This window comes from Crocodylus porosus, unplaced genomic scaffold, assembly GCF_001723895.1.
Source record: "Crocodylus porosus isolate Cpor-Errol unplaced genomic scaffold, CroPor_comp1, whole genome shotgun sequence".
Taxonomy (NCBI): Eukaryota; Metazoa; Chordata; order Crocodylia; family Crocodylidae; genus Crocodylus; species Crocodylus porosus.
The window spans coordinates 13,951,873-13,958,854 of record NW_017728909.1 but is presented as its reverse complement, the minus strand read 5'-3'; the positions used below and the strand labels follow the sequence as shown (position 1 = coordinate 13,958,854).

At 48.9% G+C, this 6,982-nt stretch overlaps 1 long non-coding RNA gene across 1 annotated transcript in view; it reads left to right on the top strand.

The window, feature by feature from the left end:
- Positions 1-4,593, top strand: part of LOC109308190 — a 22,485-nt gene extending 17,892 nt beyond the window's left edge. Inside the window, exon 3 of the long non-coding RNA XR_002100523.1 lies at positions 4,572-4,593. This is a non-coding gene — a long non-coding RNA (uncharacterized LOC109308190). The remainder of the gene's footprint in view (positions 1-4,571) is intronic.
- Positions 4,594-6,982: the final 2,389 nt, after the last annotated feature.

The following is a 6,982-nucleotide window of genomic DNA, read 5'->3' as shown; positions in this document are numbered from 1 at the left end:
TCCCATCAATGTGTATGCTTTGCCTCATAGTTTGGTGTCATCGGCAAACTTGGCCAGTCCACTCCTGACTCCAATGTCCACATCATTAATGAAGATGTTGCACAATATAGGTCCAAGGACAGAGCCCTGGGGGACTCCACTGGTAACAGAGTACCATGATGATTGACTTCCATCAATTACCACTCTCTGGGTCTGACCACACAGCCAGTTCTCCAACCAGTGGATCGTGGTGGACCCAAGGCCACAATTGGCCAGTTTTGCCAAGAGGTGATCATGGGATACCAGATCGAAGGCTTTTTTGAAGTTAAGATATATGACATCAATCTCTTCTCCCTTGTCCAGGTGATAGGTCACCTGGCCATAGAAGGAAATGAGATTGGTCAAGCAAAACCTACCTGCAACAAACCCTTGCTGGTTATCCCTTAGGATGTTGGCATCAGCCAGTCCATTAATGATGGCCTCTTTAATAAACTTTTCAAAGACCTTCCCCAGGATAGAAGTCAGGCTGATGGACCTATAGTTAGCTGGTTCCACTTCCTTCCCTTTCTTGAAGATAGGCACCACATTGGCCTTCTTCCAATCATCGGACACTACACCAGAGCTCTAGGAGTTTTCAAAGATCTGTGACTGCTTCTTTCTCCACTTTCAGGATCACATGGTGTGATCACTTTCATAGCCACATTAGAATTTACCAATACCCTTTTGCTGACTAGCCAACAGCTGATGCCAGTTCACCAGTGAGAGGCTGCGAGAGGGCTGAAACTTTGGCTTTTGCTTAAGCAGCACCAGTCAGGATTTAACCATACAGTCAAGATCCCCTCCAGTCATAATCCAGCCATAACTGGAATAATCTTTTTGCCCCCTTCATTCTCCCTTCCCCAAATAGAGCATGTGCCTTATTTAGGGGCATGTGGTATACAAGAAAATACAGTATTGTTTTGCAGTAACTTACTTCATGCTTCAGTTGAAGGAACTTGCCAAAGTTGGTATTTGTCTAAGGGCTGAACTTGCCTGAAAGAGTCACTGCACTGAAATAATTGGGATTCATTTCCCTCGTCCATCCAACCCTTAGACCCTTTGACATCCATCGATGTCTAAGCAGCTGGTGTCTAGAAATCAGAAATATCCATATGAGCTCCACTTGGGATGATGAAATTGAAGAGCTGTAATCTGGACCAATGACTCCTCAAAACTGCAAGGTCAGATGAGCACACCAACTAATTAGAAAGACAGATTAATTTTAATTGGGTGTGTGAGAACAATCTCAAAGCCTTTAAATGTAATTCTCAATCAAGCCAAAACCCTTGATAACAGAACAGATCACACTTACTAGCTGAACATAGTGAAAAGAAAAAAGATACGTTAAACTCCCTGGAAATTCTCATGCCCAATTGTAAGAGGGGACCTGAGCCCTGTTATTCAGACACAAGAGAGAAGGAAGAAGGCTTAGTTACCACACATGGAGTCTGTGTTAACCAAGCTAATCTAATGTACAAACAGATAAATTTATACTTGAGATAGGTATTGATGGATGTGAGCTGGGGGGCTGGACCCGATGATCTGCAAAGTTCCTTCCACCCCTAACAATATATGAATCAATCAGAATCTATAATTAGGGACTTATAAAATTTGCAATGTCATGATTGTTGTGGAAATCATGAATTTGGTAGGGTCTGTGAAAAAGTGCAGGTCCTGCAAAAAAGTGGGAGAATGGCCAGGAAGGGGGGGCCAGAATGGAGCTGAAAGCAGAGGTGGGAAACCCAGGTTTCCTAAAGTATGGGTGGTAGGGAGAGGGAGGGGAAGATTTTGCAATAGACTGCAACATCACCCCTGTCATGACTCTGATTGGTCAAGGGGGAATCACCTTCTGTCAATCTTGAGGGAAGGGAAGGACTTCTGATGCCCCTTGGTCAGTCAGAGGCATGGCAGGATGCCAAAAATTGCACCTCATGTCATGCTGGGACCACAAAATCCAGAGGCAGGTTCCCTGAATTAGGTAGTTCCCTATCTATAATTGCCAGTTGCATCCCTAAACAAAAACCCACTTTCACACAGCAAAGGGGGGAAGGGATATTTATTAAAAGGGACAACAAAGAAGAACAACAATACAAACAACAGTAACTATAACCACAATCAGTGTTGCTTTAATTACACTCACAGAACGAGCCAGCAGCCTCTCAGATCCTGCAGATCAATTTCTGCCTCTCAAGCTGTCTCCAAGGGAGCAAGGAAGGCTACCTTCTAGCTCCACTTACGAGACACTCAATCCTTGCATAAACCCTTCACACACCCTTACACACATCTTCAGGCATCCCAGACTTTCAAGGAATTCGCATCCAACATTGTGCACCCCCAGCTCTCAGATGTAAATGCTCCCATCCTCCGAAGGCCACTCACTACTAGGCCATGGGAAGTGCCATCCGTGGCTGCTTCCACCCTTACTGCTTGCAGGATATTGGCTCTCCCAGAAGACCTGGTCCACAGGCACCAAAGATCCTTTAGCTCAGTGTTTCTTAACCTTTGGGTTGTGTTGCAAAAGTGGGTTGCAAGAAAATATGAAAGTGTTGTGAACAAACTTTAAAAATGGATTCTCCTTTAAAGAAGAAAACTGTGAGAAATTGTGGCTTTTCTCTTGCAGGCTGGCAGAGTTCCAGACTGCAAGGGGCTGCTTGGGGTTCCCCTGACCCAGACACCCAGCCCCTGACCCACACACTTGAGGTCTGGGAGGTAGGTCAGGAGTGAGGGGCACTCTGTTGGGACTGGCCAATTATGTTAACAAATGGGCCCTGATACAAAAACGGTTGAGAACCACTGCTTTAGTTGCCGAGGACCCCAGCAAGAAGGTGTCTAGTGAGCACTAGTGCTCTGGTGTGCTTGCTTACTTAAAATAGCATGTGCTAGGCACTCGCTCAGTCCAACACACTCTGCCCTCCTACTCTCAGTTGGGCTTTTCATGTGCTCATAGCCCAGCAGCTGTCAACCCCATGACTGTGCACACGCTAGCTTTCTACTGCACACAGCGCCCTCTTTCTCAATCACTCTATCCCCTCAATTTTACCTCTGCAGGAGGATACATTCTTCCTACCAAAACCCACCCAACCACTACATGCATTCATACCCTGAAAACAGTTTAAATGGCTGCAGCAGTTCAAGAGTTCACAACATCAGGGGCTGGACTTGATGATCTTCCGAGGTCCCTTCTAGCCCTAATGTCTAATGTCTATGAAATCTCTGAACGGTACACCCCACTGCACGTGCTTAACTACCCAGAGAGGAAAAGCCGTACCAAAACTGGGCCCTATGCCTGTACCCAAGCAGTCCCCAGGAAAGTGGAAGCTCTGGCAAATGGCATCTAGGAGAGGATAGTGAGAAAATATTTTGTGAGAAAAGTGGAGATTGAAGCAGCCAGTCCAGGCAGAAGGTACCCACACCAGGGAGCCAAGGACTAGGGGGAAGGCATGTGATTGAAGGAGGTATGACTTCCAAACACATAAACCCAGTCCCTGAGCTTATGCAGGCAGCCAGGCCCTGCAGGCTGGAGGGAGAGGAGCTTCTTCAGGGAAGCAGACTGCAGGAAGCAGGGCCCAGGGAAACAGAGGCTAAACAGGGAATTATAATTTATGGGAGGCAAACTTTAGGAAAGTGGCATGTGCCTATATTTGAATTGTAATAATATATGTTTCTTCTCCTTGTATGGCCAGAAGATTGGATGTGCCTGTAAAAGGGTGATGAGGAGATTGCAGGGGTGCCTGAGGGGCATGCAATGTTTTGAGCCTTCCAGCAGGAGGGGTGTAGGGCATAGACAAATGGAGCCCAAAAAAGCCAAGGACTGAGCTTCAGTGCTCAGAGGGGACAGCACAGTCATCCTGAAGCTGAGAGGGCATAGGGCTGTGCCCAGAGAGGGGCAGCACAGGTGGCTAGGGGTTGAGAGCCCAGAGCTGGAGTCCAGAGTGGGCAGCACAGTTGGCCAGAGCCCAAGAGGGGCAGCAAACGTGGCCAGATGTCAGTTCAAGAGCGGTCAAGGGCTCAAACATACCATGATGAGCCTGGAGCCAGAGAAGGCTGAGACTGAAAAGCCAAGCCAAAGCCAGTGCACTTAGGCTACCAGTCTGCAGCCAGAGTAACCTTTAAACAACAAAGTATGGCAGGTGAGGAAGCAGGGTTCGACCCTGGGAGGTGGAACCAGGCACGATCGAGTCAGACACTAGAGGGAATGACAACAGCACTTCAGTGCCAATCTTGTTGCACCTATCTTAAAACAGTTTTGGTCTCATGGTTATAACTCATTAATGCTGGACTGAACTTAAGTCCTAGCAGAGCTTCCAGGTATATGTGGTTCTTTATGAGCCACCTTCGGAAGGACTTTTCAAGCCAGTCATACAATTTTAAAGGAGCCCTGGACAGCTATAAACTAAAGAGGTGAAATTCTCCACCCGCTGAAGTAACTCAAAAAGTTCCCATTGATTTCCACAGAGCCACCATGGAGCCCAGTAGCGTTTGAATCTACAGGTATCAAGAACATTCTATTGCCTACAACCATCAACCTGATGTAAAGCTATGAACTGGGCAAGCAAGGGAAGTGATCATTTGCCCCAAGACAAGGTTGGTGGATCTCCTCTGGCAGGCTTTAAACTAGGCGCATTGGGGGAAAGGGAAGATGAGGGCGGAGGAAACCTTGGATGTCCAAACCAAACAACACCCACAACTACAGCCCAGCTTAGACCAACGAGTGGAACATATACACAGGTAAGCAACAGGGACCAGGGTAATGCTGAAAGTAGGGGGGCAATGCACACATCCACAGGAGGCCTCAAATGCCTCTACACAAACGCTCGTAGTATGGGTAACAAGCAGGAGGAACTTACCCTCCTGCTAACTGACACCAACCCAGACATAGTGGGGCTCACTGAAACGTGATGGGACCCAATGCATGACTGGGCAGTGAATATCAAGGGCTATAGGCTGTACAGGAGGGTAGGAGACTGAGGGAAGGTGGGGGCGTGGCACTCTACATTAAGGAGGAATACCCATCCTCGTCGATTACCAAAGAATCAGGGGAGGGGCACTCTGAAGTGCTCTGGGTTAGAATACAAGGCAGTTGAGGGGAAAGAGATTTAATGGTGGGGGTCTACTACAGACCACCCAACCAAGGGGAGGAGCTAGATCAGGAATTCTTAAGTCAGCTCATGGAGGTAGTTAGGTCAAAGGACGTGGTCATCATGGGTGACCTGAACTTTTCAGACATCTGCTAGGAAGAGCAGTCAGCCAGGTCTGACCGCTCACGTATGTTACTAGCCAGAATGCAGGACCCCCAGCTAACCCAGGAGGTGCACAGCCCCATCAGGGGAGACGTCTTGTTGGACCTGGTGCTGGCCACGGGTGATGACCTGGTGAGGGGGCTGCGGGTGCTCAACCACCTGGGCAACAGAGATCACCGCCTGGTGGGATTCACCATCCAGCACAAGGTGGCAAAGGCCTACAGCAAGACAGCAGCCCTAGATTTCAGGAGGGCGGACTTCAATGAGCTAAGGAGAATAGTCCGGGAAGCGCTGAGGTCCTGGAACGGAGGGGAGCCAGGCGTCCAAGAAGAGTGGTCTTTCCTTAAGGAGGCGATCCTCCAAGCCCAAAGGGAGGTAATCACAACTCAGATCAAAGGGGGCAGGAGGGCGGAAAAGCCCCCATGGCTCACCAAAAGCATCCAGGAATGTCTCCTAGCTAAAAGGGAGGCGTACACCCAATGGAAGGGAAGGGCCATCACTAGGGAGGATTATACTGCAGTTGCTTGGGGATGCAGGGGGGCAGTCAGGAAGGCCAAAGCGGAGATGGGACTGGGACTAGCTTCCCAGATCAAGGACAACAAGAAGTCCTTTTTTAAATACATAGGGGGCAAAAAGAAGGTTCCGGGTAACGTGGGACCCCTGCAGGAAATTTGGTCATCGCACCAGACAACAAAGCTAACATATTTAACAATTTCTTGGCCTCCATTTTCTTTAACAGGGACTGGAACAGCCACCCCCACCAGGCTCCCCTTAAATCCCAGGGGAGGTGCACCTAGGCCAAGGGTTAGTGAGGAACTAGTTAGGGAACTTCTGGAGGGACTGGATGTATTCAAATCACCTGATCCAGATGATCTTCACCCTCGAGTACTGAGGAAATTGGCTGAGGTCATTGTGGGACCCCGGCATTGATTTACGAGCACTCATGGTGCTCTGGTGTGGTGCCAGAGGATTGGAAAGGATCAATGTGGTTCCCATCTTCAAAAGGGGGACGGAAGACCTGGGAAACTATAGGCCGGTTAGTCTTACTTCAATCCTGGGCAAGCTTTTTGACAGAATTATCCTGCCGCATGTCCACAAGGGGCCAGCGGGGGAGATTATGCTTAGGGGCAACCAACATGGGTTCATTGGCAGCAGGTCCTGTCAGACCAACCTGGTGGCCTTCTACGACCAGGTCACCAAATCCTTAGATGCAGGGGTAGCAGTGGACATAGTCTTCCTGGATTTTCAGAAGGCCTTCGACACTTTCTCTCATCCCGTCCTCATCAAGAAACTGGGGGACTGTGATGTCGACACCCACACAGTCAAATGGGTTGCCCACTGGCTGGAGGGCCGCACCCAGAGGGTGGTGGTGGACAGGTCATTTTTGACCTGGAGGGATGTGGATAGTGGAATCCCCCAGGGCTTGGTCCTCGGGTCCACACTGTTGAACATCTTCATCAGTGACTTGGACGAGGAGGTAAAAAGCACCCTGTTCAAATTTGCTGATGACACTAAGATGTGCGGGGTATGGGCATGCTAGAAGGAAGGAATAGGCTGCAATCAGACCTAGACAGGTTACAGGGTTGGGCAGATGAGAATAGGATGGGATTCAACACTGACAAGTTCAAGGTGATGCACCTGGGGAGGAACAACCAGCACTACACCTACAGGCTGGGGAACTCCTTTCTTGTCAGTACAGAGGCAGAAAAGGATCTTGGAGTCAT